The sequence below is a fragment of the Pteronotus mesoamericanus genome, unplaced genomic scaffold (genome assembly GCF_021234165.1).
Source record: "Pteronotus mesoamericanus isolate MK-2021 breed Mesoamerican mustached bat unplaced genomic scaffold, CSHL_Meso_final contig_25, whole genome shotgun sequence".
Lineage (NCBI taxonomy): Eukaryota > Metazoa > Chordata > Mammalia > Chiroptera > Mormoopidae > Pteronotus > Pteronotus mesoamericanus.
In genome coordinates this window covers 28003788-28024801 of record NW_026555105.1, presented here as the reverse complement: position 1 = coordinate 28024801, position 21014 = coordinate 28003788, and the positions used below count along the sequence as shown (strand labels likewise).

General features: G+C 39.9%; 1 protein-coding gene and 1 long non-coding RNA gene across 6 annotated transcripts in view; one reads left to right on the top strand and one right to left on the bottom strand.

Annotated features, from left to right (window-relative positions):
- PLCB4 (phospholipase C beta 4) overlaps positions 1-21014 on the bottom strand; it is a 392492-nt gene that overhangs the window by 178008 nt on the left and 193470 nt on the right. The window contains exon 1 of one of the 5 annotated variants that reach the window (XM_054574042.1): positions 3490-3609. The exons of 3 other annotated variants lie outside the window; for them this stretch is intronic. The gene's annotated coding sequence lies outside the window, so the exon portion shown is untranslated. Of the gene's footprint in view, positions 1-3441; positions 3610-21014 lie in introns of those variants that run through there. One more of the 5 variants, XM_054574038.1, reaches the window with a different exon arrangement.
- LOC129070858 (uncharacterized) lies at positions 3059-7765 on the top strand. The gene is made up of 5 exons (XR_008529155.1): positions 3059-3137; positions 4532-4726; positions 5139-5258; positions 6206-6344; positions 7547-7765. It is a non-coding gene; the product is annotated as an uncharacterized LOC129070858 (long non-coding RNA).

Below are 21014 nucleotides of genomic sequence, written 5' to 3'. Positions count from 1 at the left end.
TTTCCCCTGGGCCTCATGCAATAAAATGCTGCTTCGCAACTATTCTCAGGCAATGAACATCGGCTCTAAGCCTCAGAAACGGATGCTAAGAATGCAAAACCCGAAGTTAAGGAGTTTCCCCTCACTGCTGCCTCCCAAACAAACCAGTCTCTTCCACCATAGCCATAACAATCTCCTCATCTGCTAAATAAGGACTCACTTCTTTAGTAAAACTTTACAAAGTGTGAAGGTTTATACATGGCAGCACACCCCAAAGGTGTTATATTTTTAGCCTACCTGACTACTGATGAGCACAACTGGAGGCATCTACATCACCAAACTGTATAGTAAATGGGAAAAAACACCAACACTAAACTTTAGTCTAATTTCAAACACCTATGAATATACGTATCTATCCACACAGGATACCTCATGATTCTATAAGAAACATGGACACAGTCTGGTGGACAAAAGTACACTCAGAGTGGGAAGGACCAACTTCAACCATTTACTATAAAAGCAAAGAGAATCCCACAAATTATATTTCAAGGAGTTTCCCCATCCAAAAAAAGACATGCCTATAATCTCTTTGAAGGAGGCTCTCACGGTCAAAGATGACATGTTCTTGGAACACAGCAGCTCCCTACACATTTAAGGAGTTGTTCTATTTCACAGTAGATAGACACTGATGGTATTAGCAGCTGCAGAACATTCTGACCTTGGCTAACCTCTAGATGGCCTATGAATTCTAAACTAGGAAGACTACATTATGCAAGGGAGGGCAAGGAACAGGCTTTATTTACTGAGGGCGACAGCAAGCAAAAATGGTAATTCAATTTTTCCTTTGACTGAACAATGCACTTAACAGCCCAATATTAGTCACTCAGAACCAGCAACTCAGCTATAACCAAATTATCTTGGAAATAAACGAATGTGCTCATACAAAGGCTTGTTCGGCTTCCTGGAGAGAATTTTTGAGGTGGGCCGTAAAGGTTAAGGATTCTTATTCAGTAACATGGGTAAAGGGGATCCCAGGATTAGGAAATGGGTCGTGTAATGTCTGAGAGGCTGGAAGTTTGAATGTGATCAGCAGACAGCAGTCAAGCCACCATTTGCTTCAGAAAATGTAAACGACTTCATACAATCCCCCCTCCCCCCTCATACCCCTATCTATTACATTAGATGACCAACCTATGATTACTGAAAGGCTGAAGATGCAAATTCATGGTGTCTTTGAATAACACCAACTCTCAAAGGCCCAAATGGATTTTCTTAAAAAGCAAGTAAGAGAGTTATAATTCTGTTATTTGAGACAAATGCAACAGCTAATGCAAGAAAGGCTTTACTTTTTACCTTCTTTTTTGTCCATCCTTTGTGGAGTCCATATGACTAGTTCTAGCCAATGAGCTGTGACTAAAAAGGAGGTGGGGCCCTTCTAGGCTAAAACATATGTGACTCTTTCTCCAGGCACTTCAGACCATTTGCAAAAATGGCCACAAAGCCTTCCCCTCCCTATATCATGCCCCTTTACAATGTGACCCTTCAGCTTCTCCATCAAGATGAAGAGACTATTTCTCCACATGGATCTTGGATATGGGTTTGGGCATGTGACTGCTTTGATGCCAATCAGATGCAGGAAAAACACTCAAACACTGGACTTTCTGTCTTTGTTTCTCTTTGGAACCCTGAAACGACCATGTTTAAAAGGCTCAGGAAGCCTGCTGGAAGGCGACACACCACATGGAGAGAAGCTCTCCCAGCCTCCTGGCCAAGGTCCCAAATATGTTGCCATCTAGGCCATTCTAGACCATCTAGTCCTCGCCAAGCCAGGCAAGTAAAACTACCCAACCAGCAGACAGAATTCTGAGATATAACACCTAATTTTTTAGGGGTGGTTTGTTACACAGAAAAAACTAATTGGTACACCTGCTAAAGTAAGGATGAATGGGATGAGAGTTTTCTAGATGGCTCGGGTGAGTGCACGGGCATTCTGATTATGGTATATAAATGATGCTATTAAAGAGGATTAAGGAGATCCAGGGAAGCACATAGGGAATCCAGAAAATAAAAAATAATAAAGGAGAAATAAGAAACTAGCAAAGAAATCCATAGTATGAATATAGTATAATAAAATTTAAGTCAGCTACCTGTGACTATTTAAAGCAAGCTCTTAAAACTGTAATATCAAGTTTCTGGATGATGCTAATTATCATAAATACAAATTTGTACATTTTTCTGTGAGCAACTTGACATAGAAAGGTTTGTTTCTTATTTGTCTTAGGATCTCCCTCACCTACTTCTCTGAGCCCTGTGCCTAGCAGAAATGAGTATTTTAAGAGGTCATTAGGGAAACTTTGACGAAGACCTGAATAATAGGATGACAACAGAAATGACTTGATGATTATGCCATGTGATGACAAATTTGTGTGTCTATACTTTATTCCATATCCCCTTTGAGGTCAGGCTTTGCCTTCTCCCAAATTGTTATTTATGGCTCCTATCCTGTTCTGAGGAATAAGGCAAAGATTATGTAATAAATAAGGATCATAAAGGGCATCTGGATTTTATAATAGCATTTTATAGCAGGACTGTATACTAGCCATTTTCTAAAATGTTTTCTCACCTCTAATCTGTATAAATACTCTGGGTCATAGGTGCTTTCATTGTTTCTGTTTTGCAGATAAAAAAAAAATGAAGGCCTCAGGCAATTAAATCATTTGCTCAAAGTCACAAAGCTATTCAATGATGGAGCCAATATATGACTGAAGACAGACCCATCTCAGAATTAGCCCACTTTAACTTGTTTTTTTTTTTCTAAAAAAAAGATTAACAGAATGGTGCTTTTAAAAGGTGAAATTCCTAAGAAAGTTTGACTCATTTATATGAGAAATTATTTCTAGAGAAACTTTCAAAACAGCATCTATTAAGCAAAATTGGCATGCCTCTCCCTCCTCTCCTCCCCACAGAGCAGATGCTTCTCTGCCCTGAGCTAACAGTCCCCTTCCTGTCTCCCTCCTTTGCTGAACCGTCACACAAGGAGGCTCCCAAGTGCTGTTACAATGAACACGTATTCAGTACACGGAACCCCACGTCTGATATACTGCTGTCTGCGGGGAGTTACAATGGATTTAATAGCTGAATTTACTGCAATCTGCCTGGTGAGGACCTGTGTCTCTCTCTCCAATTCAATTATCTCCTCTTAGAGTGAAATTTCATTAAAGAAAGATGGGGCCAAAGATAGGAAGAGCCAATGAAGAACGGACTGGGCTCACAGTATATAAGAAACAAGTCATAAATACGAGTATTTGGTAACACTAAAAATCCAAGCAAGACAGGTGTAAGTTTTCGTGTTATTTTTCTTTCTAAGGAGAATACTTTTCTAGTTGCCAACTACAACTAACAGGATATGAGAAAGCTGCTGAAATTAGGATAGATTCCCACCTCCTGCCCCTCCCATCTTACCTGCCTGTTCCATGTTTCAGGTCAAAGAAGGGAGCGGAACATACTTGCCCTTTGATAGGTCTTCCTGCCTCCTCTTCCCAGCTTGGAAATCCAGTGTGAATAGCCAAGATTCTGGTCCTTTACTAACCATCCAAACTGCGCTGGGAAATGGGAGGAGTAACCAAATGGTTCTGAGCCTGAAAGTCAATGAATCTCCCTTGGGGGGGCCAGAAGGTCCGTAGCACACTCAGATCAAACTTCTCAGGGGACATGACCTAAACAACAAATTAATCTTTACCCCAGAAACTCCACAGCCCCTTCTTCTAGTCAGAGGGCTGATTTTTGTGTATGTGAGTCTCTTGGTTCCTTTTAGCTCCTAACAACCAAACAGGTAAGTCCCCTCTCGGCTTATTATAAGTGTCTTGGCTCCATCCTCTGCCAAATACAAAAGGGGTTAGCTGGCCAGCAGCCAGTCTGTTTATAGTGGCAAACGTGGAACACCCTACACTTCCAACAAAAGGGTGGGGTAAAATCAACTGTTACAAAGCCACCTGATGATACAGTACAAAGCCATTAAATGTGATGGTTTCAAAGAGTTTTTCATAACATGGGCAAATGCTGGTATTATTATCTTAAATGGAAAGGTGGAATGTCATATGTGATTTCAGCTATTTAAAAAGATACATAGAAACAAATGCAGGAAGATATTCCAATGTTAGTCAGGGATTTCCCTTGGATAAAGGGTTCCTGCTGAGTTTTTTCTTTTTATAAATTTATGTACTTTCTAAATTTTCAAATAACCATTTCTCACTTGGATTAAAAAACAATACTCCAATTTTCATAAGGGATTATCAAAACGATGGTGAGTTCCTAGGAAGTTGCTTATTAAGTTAACCATGGATACCTCTGAAGTATCTTTCACACTTCAAAGTTCAGCTGAATGGCTCGTTAGTCACTCTTCCCTGTATTTGCTTCACCATTCTACCTAAAATGAGCCCTCTGTCCCACCTATTTCCCCGCCTTACAATCCCATCTCTACATTGGAATCTTGCTCAAATGTCGTTTCCCCCTTGACGTTTTCTCCAATTCTCTCTTCCCTTGAATCCCACAGCACTTTAAATGTATCTCTCCAAGGCACTGGCCCTTTCCAAGGCACTGTAACGACTGCAAGCTCAAGTCCAATCCTGAAAGAAAGTTTAGACGCATGGGAATCTGAATTCATCTTTGTACACCCTGCACAATACCTTACACAAAGAAAGAATTCAATAAATACTTACAGATAAAGAAATAATAATGAAACATACAGGTAAAGGAATGAATTAATAAGTTATGTAATTTTAGATTTATTTTATAATCTGTCCTTACAGATTTCACCATTATCTAGCCCAATGTGACACCCCCTATTTGGGTGCCCACAGTTTCATAAGTTATTGGCCATCCTGCTTACTTAAGGCTGTCCAGCATACAACATATCTTTATTACTTATGCAATCACCAAGAATGAAAAGACAATAAAACTTTATTAAAGTACTAGATGGGGAACTCCAGGAGGGCAGGACCTGTGAATCTTTCTCATTTTAGTGTCCTCTGAGCACACGAGTTCTTGATATAGGTTTATTAAACAATAAAGAAGTGAATAAGGCATTGTATGGGTGAGAGGACCCTTTGCAGTCATGATATGTACAAACAATGTTCATCTTACATGTCAACTATCATCAGAAACACACGGCCGTCACTGCAGTAGAGGACACTGGAACCCAGCAGATTCACATCTGCTAGTCGTGAGATCCTCTCTACAGTTCTCTCAAGCTGCATGCTGGAGGCAGTGATGTCTACCTGGTAAGTTCTGGTTAGGGTGACATTAGATAAGCACAGGCCGATGGCTGAGCACAGTGCCCAGCCATGTGTAAAGCACGTAATCAAAGGCAGCTATAATTGTTATGAGAGCGCCTGTTGGAATAATCATGGATGAATTAGTAAGCAAACATCTTTGCTTGAAACTTTCCTAAAATGCAATCTTGGAGCTTTATAAACAAATATATTTTCTGTATGTTTAATTCTCTTTGTGTACTTCTCTTAAGTTAAATCACTTGAAAACTCAGAAGTAATGTACACCTACCTTCATGCTATTCTTGTAAGTCAAATCCTGCCTGGAAATCTTCCCAATGAAATATCAATACAAAACCTTTTTCAATTTGACTGTAATGAAATACATTACTATAAGAGTGGCAAACACCTTACTTAATTTATAGGGCAATTTCAGTTTATGGGAGAAGGTCACTGACATGTGCTAAAAAGTCTTACAGTTTGCAAGCCACCCACCCACCCACTGTGAGCTGATAACAGAGTTGTAGCTGCGAGAGTCCCTACCACTGGAATTCTGCTTGCTCTGACTGTAAGCAAGTTCTTGTTCTCAGTGTCAAAATCTCCAAGAAAACTAAATGGAAACATTTGCTGAGGGGCTTGTGAGATTTAGTGAGTAAAAACAGTATAAGGAAATAGGTATGTTGTAGTGGCTGCATGAGGTCATGTGCCAGAACAGCTACTGTTTCCGATTTCCTTATTTTAAGGAAAATCACATATGTGGAGTAAACCTATCAAGAGAGCAAAACTCTGGGAAAAGAGTTTTATGATACTGTTTCAAAACAGTAGTGCCTGGCTTGTGTGGCCCTTGAGCTGAGGAGGGCGTCAGGTCCCACTCCTCCCACGTAAGAAGGCTGTGCCAGGCCATTGTTACAGCACTTGGACACCTCTGGTAACTATTCCCCTTCCCTCTTCCTCTGCAGTGAATGGTGCTCTAAGAAAATGATTATCGTGAGACTCACCGGGGAACTTTCACAAGGAAGTCCCTCCCTGACACGCATCAACCGTGAAGCATCTAACCAGCCTTCACCCTCTGTAACTGTAGTGCAAGGTTAACAGTTGGTACATTAATAATTAAATTACTGTGGGAAATTTGGGATTGTGGGTCAGATGGCTTGATAGCGTGTGCCGTTATTCTGTTTTTGCCCTAACTACCATCTGTGGCAGAGAAACTGCACAGGCTGAGACATCGGTATGCTTATGTTCTCGGAAAAAGAAGCAAAACTACTCTTTTTAGAAAATCAAATTGTCCATAAACCAAAACAGCCAAGTTCTTTTTTCTTGTGTTTTGCTCAGGCCTGTTTGGATATCTATGGAAACAGCTTGTACTTTGCAAAAAATTGGGCTCAGCGGTCATTCAATATTATACTGCTAAGTACTAGTCCTTTCTAGGTTAAATGTGTTTACTCGGCATAAAGGCTGAACTTTTACTCGACTAGTTATATTCTGTCACAAACATAGAGGGAATCCATTTCTTCTGATGCATGGAGGAAAGATGACGGTCACACACAGGATCAGGTTGAGAAGTTGGCTTACGGGAGCCCGTCCAGGGCTTCTGAGGCTCTACCTGGCACCCAGATCACCACGGGAGACCGGTACCGTGACAGGTCATGTTCCACAGATTTGGGGTGGTGACTGAAACTGAACATTTCTAACAAGCTCCCTGCTCCCTGCAAAGTCTCAAGCAGCGACTTTGACGCTGCTGGTCCATGGACCATGTTTTGAGTAGCACAGAGTTAACTGGGATTTGAATCTTGCTTTCTGAATTGCTTCTTATCAAAGAACTAGACTGTGGCAGTAAGCGAGAGGCAGGAATAATGTATGCAATATGACAGGAGGAAAAAGCAGGGTGTAGGAATGAAAGAGCCAGGTTGGGATTTCGGCTCTACCATTTAATAGCCACATGACCTTGGGCAATGTTAGAGAAAAGGATATACATAGTTCTCAATTCTTTGCTTTGTAAAATGAGACAAGCGATCTCCATCTCACAAAGCATGGGAAAATGAAAAATATAAACATGAACATGGAGACTTGATTCTAATAGGGACCCATGACCTATTGGTTCCTGACAGATCAGCAAAATCCATGCACTCCTCTTCTCCCAGGGATCCAGACCTGGCTACATTTTCTTGCCTTCTTTGTATTAGGTAGAGCTGTGTAACTGGTCAAAAAATGAGAGTGGTAGAGATGTGTGTCATATGTAGACATGGCCTGTAAAATCCTTCCACACACATTCATTCCTTTACGAAATTTGCCCCTTCTAGGTAGACATCATCCCCAGGGGGAACATGGAAGCTACATATTAGAGATGACATCAGCCCAGGCAGGCGCCTGAGTAACTGAAGACTCATGGCAGCTCCACCATGATAGGACATGACTTCACCTGCCCAGTACTGTTGGATGAGCAAGAAATAAATTTGTACCACATTTGAGCCATTATATATCTGTGGTCCTCTTTGTTAGAGCAGCTAGCTTACCTATGTAATGCCTTTCCCATCCTTTCCTTTCCTCCTTCCTCTTCCCTCTCTCCCTTCTGTGCTCTCCCCTGAAATAGCCCTATAGGCACCCTAAACTACAGTGTTTTGGTTAAAAGCATAAATTTTGAAGTAAGGACAGCAAAGTTCAAATTCATCTCCATCCCTTTTTGTCCAGCACTGGAAAAGTATGCCTAGATAAATTTCCCGACCTTACTTTCCTCAGTGTAAAATAAATAATCATGTCATTGCTCACCTCTTGCAAAGGTCACATAAGCTAATGCCTATAAAGCAGTTAGCACTCTACCTGAATTCTAGTGGCCTCTTATGAATAAGGTCCTGTTTGATAAGATGCCACCTGCTTCCTCCCCTCCAGCTAATGCTCTTTCATGAGGAATATCATAAATCATTGTTCATGTGGTTGTCAAAACCACAGCAAACTCCCAAAGAGCCTCCATCACTTTTGGTTCCTAACTGGAAAAAGGTTTTTAAAGAATCTTACACTCGAATAAACAAAAATTACAAAGATGAAAGGTTAAAGAAAAGGATCAAAGAATTAGTACAGAGGTTTAAAATTTTACATAGGGCAGATGTTTTACCATTTGAAAACCTGGATTGTGTAGAAAAAGCAAGACACTCAGATAATGCTACATTTATTTGTTTTCTTGAGCCACAGATTGAACCTATCAGCCAGGAGAAAAATCCTAAAAGGGAACACAACTTCTGTTGCCAGGGATTCCAGAAACAAAGGTTAGAGGAAAAGGACAAGGCATGGTTTTCACAGAGAAAATGTTTTCTTTTCCTCTTGAATACTATGATATGTTTAGAATTTCCCATTATAAAAAAATTACCCAAGGTTGACGGAAAATATTTTGTTGTGTCCAATCATACACATGAAAGTGCACACACACACACACACACACACACACACAATTTCAAACATGTGTTTATGTGTATAAAAATGGAACAAGAGACCAGGCCAGGTAGCTCAGCTGGTTACCAGGGTGACCCAACAGGCCAAGACTGTGGGTTTGATCCCCAGTCAGGGTACATGCAAGAATCAACAAATGAATGCATAAGTGGAAAAACAAATCAATCTCTCTCTCTCCCCCCTGCCCCGCCCACCAACTCTCTAAAATTAATCAATAAAAAATGGAAGAAGGTTCAAATATAATTGAGATTAAAAGACATTTTCAGTCTTAACACCTACTGATATGACACCTATTATGCATGAGAATATCAGTATAATTTCTTCCTTCTTCTTTTGCATTTCATTCTCTTTCTTATGGCAAATATAGGGATCAGCACTGCTCTTCTTAAGAGGCTGCATGCACAAAAGCTTTACTGAAGGAATCTGCCACAAGTGTCATGAGCTAAAGAAGCTACAGCATTCTAAATGAAAGCCCAGTGGGCCAGAAGTCCACAGAAAACTATGTACACCTGTTCCTGTAACATTGAACTTGCCCTTCCCTTTCTGTAAAGAAATAAATGGTGAGAACAATAAAATGCTGGCCTGAAGCAGGAATTGTGAAATTCACAGCTTATTCTTTAAAATACTGTAAATGTTACTCTTCCCTCTAACGCCTCTTTCCTGTCCATTGTATCAATTATAAAGTCCTGTTGATTCTACCGCACGGATCTCCTTCGAAACTGCTCCCTCCCCCCCAACTGCCAGTCTCCATTGCCCTTTTTCTGGGCTGCTGCAAAGCCTCCTAATTAATCTTTCTTGCCTCTTTTCTCAACATAGAAGCCCAACTAACTTCTAAACATGCAAGTCGTACCATGTCACCTGATTAAAACCCTTCAATGGCTCACCACCATCTCTAAGACAAAAAGCCATTTAATAACACAGCTTAACAAAGATTTAGATAACCTGGCTCTCCCCTCATACTTTTATCATTTACCACAAACACACACACACACTTCCCAACTACAATGACCAATTCTGTATATGATGTGGCATCTGAACAGAACATATTTACACCCACCTCTTCCTCCTTCCTCACTTGTCTAATTCCTACCCATCATCCATGACTTAACACTGATGTCTCTGACACCGGGAAGCCTTCTCTAACCACAACTCAGTTGCCGGGGGGGGACCCTCATTTGAGAGTCCCTGCTTCTCCCATCTGACCAAGACTCCAGTACATACAAGTATGTGCTCTTTTGTCAGACTGCCTGGATTCAAATCCCAGCCATACCATTTGTAACTGTGCGATCTTCAGCAAATTTACTTCTCTGTGCCTTAGTCTCCCATTTGTACAATGGAGATAATCATGGCACCTACTTCAACAGAACTGTGTTGAGGATTAAATGAATTAATACAGATATTGCTTAGAAGAGATTCCACCATCTAATCATTGCTCAATAAATGTTAAGCAGGTGTAATAAAAGAGGTAGTAGGACCATTCTATGCTTCATCATATGTTTTGCACAAACACGTTAGTCATTATCTTGATCCATAATACTTGATCCATGTAACGCATTCAATACACTGTTATTTACTAAATATATAGTTAGTGAGGACTCAAACGAATCAAAGATTTCCATCTTCCTAAAGAGTTTCAGGCCACTCTAGATTACATGGGTAGATTTCCTCCCACACAGCTTTAAAGTCTTTAACACACACGTAAGATAGATAGATAGATATACAGATAGATGATATAGGTATAAAGATATAGATATAGACAGATATAGTACCTGCTATATATCAGACACTGTGCTTGGCACCCAAAGAGACAAAATGAAATGAGAAAAATAATTCCTGTAACCAGGAGCTCACAGGTTAGGCAAGTTAACTGCTACCAGTGAACAAACTGTGAAGGCCTTTCATTAGGCCAAAAAGCAAGGTGATCTTTCCCAATACCAGCCAAGGCCATGGTTTTTTTTTTTTTTTTTTATTTTAAGGGTATGTTCACTGAAAAATGTGTCACAACTGCTCACCCTCAAGGGTGGAACATTCTCAAAAGCTGTTTGATTAATGGCTCCAAGGACAGAGCTCCTGTAGCTTATTTGTTTTGCACAGAAGAACCTAGCAAGTTTATGACCTGCCACGATGAAATGTACTTAGAAAGCACTAAGACAGTGTTGTTCAGGTTTATATTTAAGTTGGGAAAGCAGGGGCACAGCAGGGAAATTGATAGTCTGTGTTAGAGATGCTGCAGCTGTTTGTAAGCACTTACGGTGATAGCCATGATAGCATGTAATGTTCCATCTTGGATTTCTGATTGCCAATCAACATCCTCGTTAGTAGAGTGTTTTTGTATGTCTTTTAAAGCACCTATAATGTTTTAGGTGTCAAGCCCTGATCTGATTTAGTTGCATCAAATTATTTTTAAATGATATGGCAGAACCCCATTACAATGAAGTTCCGTTATTAAGAAGATTTTTAAACACCAGGTCAATATATGTTCCTCTAAAATCCAATAAGAACACACTCTAAAGGCCTGGCTAATGAGGGCAGCCTAGACATTAAATGTGACTTCTAACTCCAGGTACCAGTGTTGTAAAGAATTATACTCTATTTGCATTTAGGCAACTCTTGTTGGAAGAGACTTAGTGTTTCTAATTAGTTATCTCACTGGTCTACAAATGTTTTATGCAGAATATATTATTTCCTCATACCTCAGAAACGATTGACAGAGGTAAGTAATCTGGATAAGCTGGTATCATCTTCATTATAGATGCACATAATTATATGTATACATAACAGCACTGGCAGAATCAACGTCTCCTAAGTGACATCAAGCAAAGGAAAAGCTAAAACTTAGAGAGCAGGCTGACAGTTGGGAGGTGGTTGTTGGGGGCTGGATGGAGGTGAAGGGATTGAGCAAAAAAGAAAAAGAGAGAAAAAACTCATGGACAAGGACAAGAGTGTGGTGATGACTTGGGGGGAGGGGTGTGAATGGAGGTGGAGGAGTTTATAGGGAGGATAAATGGCGATGGACAGGGACTTGACTTGGGGCGATGAATGCGCAATATACTGGCAGGGGTGTCCAACCTTTTGGCCCCTCTGGGCCACACTGGAAGGAGAGTTGTCTTGGGCCATACATGAAATACACTGCAACATGTAATCATAAAAAAAAAATCTCATAATGTTTTAAGTAAATTTACAGTTTTGCGCTGGGCCACATTGATAGCCATCTGGGGCCCCATGTGGCCCAACAGGCCGTAGTTTGGACACCCCTGCAATATAGTGTACAGATGACGTGCTTTGGAATTGTGCAACTGGAACCTGTATGTTTTTACCAGCCAGTGCTACCCCCATAAATTCAATAAAAAGAAAAAGAAAAGCACGGACTTTGTTATGGGGTAGCCCTGGCTTCAAGTTCTTCTTGATGAGCTGAGTGAATCTTAGGAAACTATATAGTTTCTTTTGACCTCAAGCTTTCTTACCTGTTAAGTGTCGATAATGAAATATCCACCTGAGAAGGTTGTGAGACAATGAATGTGATATGCAGGCTGTCTGGGGTAGAGTGAGGAGAAGCAGACACCTGGGTTTCCTCACCCAACTGTTCAGCTGAACCTAAGAAAGTGCAGTGCGGGCTTTGCTTCTTCAATGAGGAATAAAAGGGACAAGCAGGCAACTTAAGAGATGAGGGGTCAGTCCTCAACCTGGATGAATCCCAAGCTGATTAATTACATTCCACCCATTAAGGCTTTCAAGAACCTGAAACTGGATGATGGAACCTTTTTTTCTTTTTCTTCGTTGTTGGCTAATAGGGCTTGCTCCTGCTGTATTGATAACCAATTTCTACAATGAATCCTCAAAATATGCTGAAATATGTCTAGAAGAAAGGCTGTCTGTGAAAAGAGCCAAAAATGACTGCACTTGAAATAAAAATTTTGGTGGCCATTACTGGCCTATCAGTTTTAATCTGGCACCAATCAAGAATTCATTTTAAAAGTATTTCATCTTTTGGAATACTCACTGAGATGGGGTGAATAGACACTTGCTACATTCTAGGTTCTTGGTCTAAATATTAGAACAGAAAAAGTTCAATTTCTTAAGATTTGTCTAATTGTCCTGTTCCTACTCAGGAATGGTAATTAGACTACATAACCTGATTACTTGTCATAAAGTACACCTAGCTTAAAGTCACCCAGGAAAGGAAAGACATTTACCTCTTTCCTATTCTGTTATTATTTTTTTCAAATGAGTTGGTTTAATTCCAGGTAGTACACAATTCAGGGTAGAACAAAGACTGAAGAACACACTTTGGCAGGATTCTGGGCTGGATTTATTCTGACCTCTCAGCTAAGGTAGCAATGGCAGAGTGAGAACTAAAGATGAGCCACCGCATCATCATCATCATCATCATCACTACTACTACTGTTACTATAAAAGTCTATTCTTAAGTGTACAACTGGCTCCGAGACAACACTTCATTCTAGCTGTAGATGGAAACACATGTTATGACAGGGAATTCAGATGCTAAAAGAGACATGCAATTAAGAATCACCATTGTCCCAGGCACAAGAAACAGCTCACTGTTTGCCAGATTTCTGAATTCTACCTATGGCCAGGGAGCCCTTCTCCGAGGCCTTTGCTGTTAGCTCCTCGCGTTTCTTCTCCCCTTCCTGCGTCTGCTCAAATGCATTATCTTGTCCTGCCTTGAGCTGCCTGTTGGGCTGCTTCAGGGGCTTCTTTCTGCCACATGCACGCGGGACATGGCACCTGTGGCCCCTTCCCCAGAGCTTTCTATGGGAAGCGGGCACATTGACTTTCTTCATTTCTCTATCATAATTAAGAGGCAAGGTGGGGTTCATAATATCCATGATATTTAAAAATGTACACAGAGATTTTGAATAAAAAGAATTATGTGATATTCTCAAAATGAATGGTATACACACATCCACAAAATAGGATACTACTCAGTAATAAAAAGAAATGAATTATCTACACAAGCAACAACACAGATAAGACTTAAATGCATTGTGCTCATATCAGATCATAGAAATGATTCCATTTCTATGCCATTCTGGAAAAGGCAAAGCTATTAATGATGGAAAACAGATCAGTGGTTGCCAGGGGTTAAGGATGGAGAAAGGGCTTGACTACAAACAGGAAGCAGAAATACATGTTTTTTTGAGTAATGGAACTGATCTGTATCTTAATGTCAGTGATTACGTGACTTAATGCATATGTCAAACTCATATAACTTAAGCCCAAAACATGAATTTTACTGTCTGTTAATTTAAACATATATTTTAAAACAGAAAACATGCAATTCACTGTTTAGTGAAGCCTAATCTTAACACTTTTAAATTGTGAACAGATGGTTTCCCTTGAACAAAAAGGGAATTCATTAATAAAATTTCCAGGAGAACTGATTTTTTACCACCGCTACTGAGGTATAATGGACAAATAAAAATTGTATCTATTTAAGATGTGCAATACTTTTTTATATATGTATACATTGTGAAATGATTGCCACAATAGAGCTAATTAACATAGCCATCACCTCACATAGTTACTTCTTTTTTTTTGTGGTGAGAACACACAAGATCTACTCTCAGCAAATTTTAAGTATGCAGCACAGTATTATTAAATACAGTCACCACACTGTATATCGGATCTCCAAAAATTATCCATCCCATGTAACTGAAATTCTATGTACTTTAACATCTTCAGCCCATTTCTCCCAGCCCCTGGTAACACCATCTTATTCTCTGTTTTTATGAATTTGACTTTTTAAACATTCCATATATAACTGAAACTATGCAGTATGTGTCTTTCTGTGTCTGGCTTATTTCATTTAGCATAATGTAGCCTCATCCATGTTGTTGCAAATGGCAGGATTTCCTTTTTTTTTTAAGGCTACATAATATTTTATTCTCTTTGCGTGTATGTGTATGTGTGTATATATGTGTTATATATGTATATAAATATCACATTTTCTTTATCTACTCATCCATCAACAGATTTCATTTCCCTTGGCTACATACCCAGAAATGGAATTGCTGAATCATATGGTAGTTCTATTTTTAATTTATTGAGGAACAAGAAAACCCATATTTAAAAACTATAGTATACGCTGTGGCTTGTATCTGTACTCCACTCCACCCTTCTTCTTTTGGGGAGGCCAGAAAGCTAAAACGTTAAATTTCCAAGGCTTCTGTGCAGCTGGGTTCCAGTTAGAATTGAAACAGTTCAGAAGCACTTAAATATCTGAAAGGCAGTGGCCATCTTCCTCCCGCTACTGCTCCTGGCAAGCAAGGTGTGAAAAAAAAAAAAGATTTTTAAAGGGGGCTTCGGCAGCAATAGCAACAGTGGTGTGCCCTTGAACTCAAAAGTCCACTGGTGGCCACACCATTCCTCATTCTCCAGCCTTTTAGAGCATTTTGTAAGCACCCAATCAACTGTATTACATCTTTTCTAGCTAAAACACCTAGAGTGGTTTCTTTTTCCTGCCTTGACATAAAAGCCGGTTTATTAATTAAATGGCGTCATGTCATGGTGCCAAAAGCCAGGATTATTTGGAAGTTTCATAAAAATTTCATTTAAATTCAGCTACCTTCTGCTTTCCAGATTTTTCTGTACCACTCAGTCCTTGTTCACTGTGTTGGAATGATGACGTATGTTAGCTTAACAAATTATCTCTTGTAGGTAACAGCTCCAGGCTGACACTTCATAGCATCAAACCTAGCAGAAGAAAGACTTCATTTCCTAGGTATCTAAAAGGCTCAGAATTGAGTTTGATAATCCTGGCTGGTCAGATCCAGGTGTTCTGTCCATTCCGTCTCCAGTTATAAGAGGTCACAGCCCAGGTAACTCTCATCACTAATAAATGAACACAAGACATAAAACTGTTTACCTACTCCCAACTCTTAGCATGTTCTTCATAGGTTTTCTGTTCAATACGTGTAGATTTTAAATGTATCTTTCCTTCTCTGTTTACCATTAAACACATTAGTTAAGTCTCAAATCAGTGCTGCAGACTTGTTTAAAAAAAAAGAAAGAAACTTCCCATGAGGTTTGGCAAACATAGCCTGAAGTACTAAGGAACAAGTCCAATTTTTGAATGCCTATGGGCTGAGCTACCTGCATTGCTACACCTCCAGGGAAGATACTTGAGTAAGTTTAATATGTGCACCCACCTTCCTCCTCAAATGCTAAAACAGACAAAGCATTTTGGACAAGGTATGTAATGACAAGATTCAAAGGAAATGCGCATGAATGCATGGTTCAAAATGCCTTATACCAAAGGTGCACAGTACATCCATATTAAGGAAATAAACGATATACATGTATTTTAGGCTCTGTAGGAGTAAAAAAGGTGGGCCTGAGTTAATGAGATGGTTTCTTTACCTCTAAAGTAGGGGTTTCTCATGGCAGTGAATTTTGGTTGTCTTTGTCCCTTAACACCATTCCCCCTTCTATTGATAGAAGTGCCTGAGAGTGCATCTCGAAGTCCTCCCCTCCCCTGATTTCAGTTCCCAGGGCTCCAGCGATGCTGACTGTCAGAAGTGTTGCTGTGACCAGGTCTATGATATCCCATTGCTAGGGATGGAATGCTCTTGGCTCAGAGACAGACAGAACACTGGATCTGACCAATCAGGGTTAACAAGCTCCATTCTGAGACTTTATTTGAGATACCTGTGAAGCAGTCTTTCTTTCTTCTGCTAAGTTTGATGCCATGGGATATCAGCCTAGAACTATCACCGACTAACACATGAAGCCAGAGAACTGTCTAAACATAGTCAGAGAGGCAGAAAGACACCAAGAACAATCTGACCCTGGAACCAGCTATGAAGCACTTTTCAGCTATGTGAACCAAAAAGCTATCTTTTTCTTCCTTGAAACTCCTGAAGTGAACATATTAGTTAATTTTATATGTTGATTTATTTTTGTCATCAAAAAAGCCTTTATTGAGACATTAACCTTTAGCCCATATGTATTTTTGTGCACATGTTCATGTTTCTAGAAGCAGATGTTCTTTAGCTTTTATGAGATTATTAAATGAGTTGTATTCCTCCAAAAGGTCAACAATTGCTTTTTTAGAAGGAAATAATGCCTCAGAATATTGATTTAAAATAGTTCTTTTGGCACATTTTTATTTTTACCAAAAAATAAAACAAAATAAAAACCCCCAACAAATTTCTACTTCTAAATAGAAAAAGCAGATATGGAGTAATCATAGAAGAGATGAAAGAAAGTAATTAACCATGGAAAGCAAGGATTTTAAGGTCTTTGTTCGCAACACCACCCCAAATCATATCAAACATACTGAGTGGCACCCAAACCAAACATTGTTTATATGTAAGTACATGAGGATGAGTTAAGTTACAAGTTGATATATCACAGTTGATTAAAGAGCGGGTAAAATGTCTTATTTGGGAAACATTTAATGAAACACATTGTCATTTTAATCTTGTACTTTTCAGCTCATATTTTGGAGCCAGTAAAATTTTTTCAGAACTCACATATTTTTTTTGAAAAGGCTGAAAATGGCATGAAACCTAGGAACTGTGACTAGAATGCCTGAAGGACGGAATGATTAAGAGGGTTATTTTAAAAAGTCGCTACCTAAGAATATGCATACAGTGTGCTGTGCTCCATTTCCATCTCTTGTATAGTAAATTTGCCTGGTCCTGATTGTGAACTCTGCAGCCGTCTCTGCTGCCCAAAGGTGATCACGGCACAGGCTCATTGTTCTTCGTTCTTAATGTAGAAGGTTCTACTGCTGGAATTAACAGCTCCCTCACAAGTTTTCCGTTTTGAAAGAAAACTGCAATTTAATGTTTATCTCCTAATCTATAACTTGTTGTTCCCTTATGGCAACCTTCTAATTTATAGTTCTATTGAGGTTGTTACAGACATACAAACATAACAATGAATCAAAACAAAACAAAATAAAAATCAAAACAAGCCACCAATACCCTGTCCATTCTCTGTTTTAGAGAAATGGGCCAGATACCAGGAAAATAAGTTAAAAAATATTCTCAAATGATATAGGGATCCAGACTGAGATGGTAGCTTCAAAAGAGGAAGTGTCACAAATTTTTTTCAAGGAAGAATGCAGGCAGGAAAAAGGCTTAAAACCCTCAAACAGGCAAACTACAATGAAAACAACAGCTACCAGTTACTAAGTTGGAATATGTAAGGAGCAAACTTAAAGGAAAATTTTTTTTTCTTTTTCTGGATTTGACTATAGAAGTGTGTGTGTGACCAAATACTGACATATAATTACCATTATGAGGTAAGGGAAAGCTGACAGTAGGGTCCTGTAGGACTGTAATCTTTGTAGGATTGCAATCTTTGTCTAATGAAGGACTTTTCAGATTTTAACCTGCACTGATGAGTTACCAGGTATTTAAAAAAAAAAAATCTGTAAACTGATTCAGTACATCCAGGGCTAGACTAGAGAGTTTCCAATTCTCACAAATTCTCAGGTGATGTAGATGTTCACTTTGTGTAGAAAGGCTCTAGGTTTCAGTATTTTTTATAGATTCCCCTTCAATTTGAATCAGTTTGCCAACATTATCATCATATTTTAAATAGTGTTAAAGTTCATATTACAGAGATGACTTCCCTTCACTATAGATAAAAGGAACAATTCTCAACTTTCTTTTATTCAAGTGCTATTTTGGGGGTACGGTCCTTACCCCGAGGACTCAGCTTCAGTAGTCTGGGGCAGGGCTCAGGAAACTGACAAGCACCCACCGGTGGTGGCGATGCTGCTGGCCCAGGGGCCATGCCTGCAGACCCGGTGCTTTGGTACATCTACCAAGAGTCCTGCTGCAAATTTCTGTAAGAGCTGATGCCCACAGAAAAATTTAGCGTCAGAGAAAACCATGAAGCATTGGGGCTTCAGAAGACTTGAGATTAATCTTTCCCAAAGCCCTCACTTGAGAGACGAAGAGCTTGGGTACCAGCACGATTGGGTGTTTTACAGGGAACCACAGAGTTGGTTAGAGAAGTGAAATGAGGACCAGAGCTCTGCTCTGTTACCGTTATCCCAGGAGACTCACCCCTCCCCCCATATTACTGTTTTATCATCTTTTACAAATGTGTCTGAATGACTTACTTATGGATCCCTAATGCCCCAACATTGAAACAAATTCTAGTCCTAACCAGTCATTTTCTTTTTAGTCATAATCTCCTAGAAAGTGTTTCCCAGTGTGGCCCAAGGGCCTCCTCGATTGGACCCACCACGGCACTTACGTTTGCTTCAAGGTTCAGATTCTTAGAGTTGTCCCAAAACTACTAAATTTTACTCTCTTGGGCTAGTCCCTGGGAATCTGCATTTTCACAAATATCCCTATGAGCCTGTTTGATAAACAGGTCAATAAAACGATGGTTCTCAACCTTGGCAACACATTAGAATCTTGGGCGGAGAGGAGAGTTTAAAATTCCCCGTGTCCAGGCTGCATGCACACAATTACACTGGAACCTCCGCAGGTGCAGCTTGGGCGTCAGAAGCTCTCAGAGCTCCCCAGTGATTCCCATGCGCAGCCAAGAATGAACAACAGTACTTCAAAGAGTTCCACATCCTTCCATATTTCTATCCATTATAAGGATGATAAACCTCCCAATATTTTTATAATGAATATAAAAACCTGGTCACCTAGAATACTAAAAGCATGAGAGCAGTTGACTTTGACAACTCCAACCTAATCCAGGGAAGACATCCGTTTCTACCCCAATAAAATAAGCACTGAAGAAATTTCTGAATTCGTGTCGTAAGGGTCCCTCCCAGGTGGAGCTTCCTGCTTGCCCAGAGAATTAGAAATTCTAGTTATTTCCATCTGGTCACTTCTGGCAGTTACAAAGTAAGGGTGTGTTGGTGGTGGTGGTTTAATCCTCACCCAAGGATGTATTTACTGATTTTAGAGAGAAAAGAAGGGAGAGAGAAAGAGAACCATCTATGTGAGAGAGAAACATCAATCAGTTGCCTCCTGTACGTGCCCCAACCCGGGATTGAACCCACAACATTTTGGTGTATGGACGATGCTCTGACCAACTGAGCAACCTGACCAGGGCACAAAGTAAGGATTTTTATAAGAAAATAAATTTTATGGATTGTCTGGTCCATTACTAAGTAATAAATGCTTCTCTGCAAATGAGCAGATTGACTTAATAGTGATAGCAGGTTATAGTGACCCATACTAGTTTTCAGGGCTTTTTAAGGAGTTAACAAGACAAACTGCAGGAAGAAAGAATTCCTGCAAAGTAGAATGTCTGAAATTTATCTCTTTGGACTTCAAAGGCCAAAACACTAATGGTGTGGATTTCTGAATTACTGCCAAGGATATTCTACCTAGTGAATTTCTTGAGGGTATCTTTATTCTAAATAAGCAATCTAGTCTTTTCTCCATAATCAAAAGTTGCCAGTTTAGCTCATAAAGAGCTTAAGCTTTATATAAAAATGCATTTCTAAAGACTTTTAAAACTTACAGGGACAGACACAGAGAGATTTGATATACAAATTAACATTTATTAACCTCAAGATAGTGACTAATTAAAAGTGAGCTTGGTGATATTTCTGTTTTGGCAATGATTTTAACACCTTTATTGCTTTTCTCTTTCCCTTTTCATCCCACCAGTCACCCCTTGGTGCCAACACATTATGGTTTCTGCATCAGACACAAGCATCTCTCTCCATCCTCGTCTTGGACCTCAACTTTCAGCACAGACACTTTCAAAAGGGTATGGAACTGAGCAAGTGGGAAGGCCCTCAGCGAGAGTTCAGCCAAAACAATATACTTGCCAGAAGAAAACCATCAGGTTCCTTGTGGAAGGATGTCTCAACAGCCCTAACCTATGGCGGATTCCCAACTTACACCTTTATGTAATCAGCATTTCTCAAATATTAATGCCCAACAGTTATTGGGGATCTTGTGAACAGCCGCCTCTGAATCAATAGGCCTGTGGGGGAGGGGAGGTGGTCCTGAGAATCTGCATTTTTAAGCTGCATTTCCACGGACCATACTTCCAATAGGAAGAAAAGAAAGGTTATCCTTGGCCGAAAAGAAAGCAGTGATAGTGAAAGATTGTATCCCCTGTCTCACATTTGCTAAGCATCAGTGGTATTGGTCAATTTGGGGGAGCCTGTTGAGCCCACAACTCCCTTCTTTGAGAATTACTATTTGACCCTTATCCACAGAGTATCAATGGCACCGATATTCATACCAGGACCTTGCCCCTGGCCAGAGCTGACTGGATCTAGGATGGACATGTGCTCAGTGCTGAGCCAATCAACTTCTTCCTCTTGAGAGTTTGAGACTGGACTTTAGAGATGCCAGTCATGAGTTT